Below are 517 nucleotides of genomic sequence, written 5' to 3'. Positions count from 1 at the left end.
CTGTCTGCGTAGCGTAGGCGCTTCCGCTTGGGTGCCTCAGTAAAACTGTTCTTGCGAGAGGATGCAGAAGCTGGAGGACCAAGAGGTGGTAGTGGCGGCGAGGACTGCGACTTTGGTTTGCGCGATGGACTGGTCGGAGGTGTCAGCAGTGAGCCCGCATGTGTGCCAACTGAGATTACACTGACTGAGTCATTCGACCTCGGCGGCGATTGCGGGACACCTTTCATGACGGCATTTGCATACGAAACTTCGGTAAGAGTCTCAGCCCTAGACGTTGTCGGTGTTGGCGGAGGTGCGTTGAGGCTGTCTAGATTCAAGGCAAGCGAAGACACTTGACCGAAACCACGATGCTCGGACGGGAATGGAGCATCGCGTGCGAGAGCTGGATACGTGCGACTTCCAAAAATCACGTGATCACACGTGAGACCACCAACGCGCAAAGCACCCGGACACGTCGCGCAGCGAAAGTAGACGCGCCAGGTTGCCGTGGTCATACCTGACGCGAGGTTTACATCAT

Source organism: Plasmopara halstedii (assembly GCF_900000015.1).
Source record: "Plasmopara halstedii genome assembly, contig: Scaffold_323, whole genome shotgun sequence".
NCBI classification, from domain to species: domain Eukaryota; phylum Oomycota; class Peronosporomycetes; order Peronosporales; family Peronosporaceae; genus Plasmopara; species Plasmopara halstedii.
Note: the sequence above shows the minus strand (reverse complement) of the source record.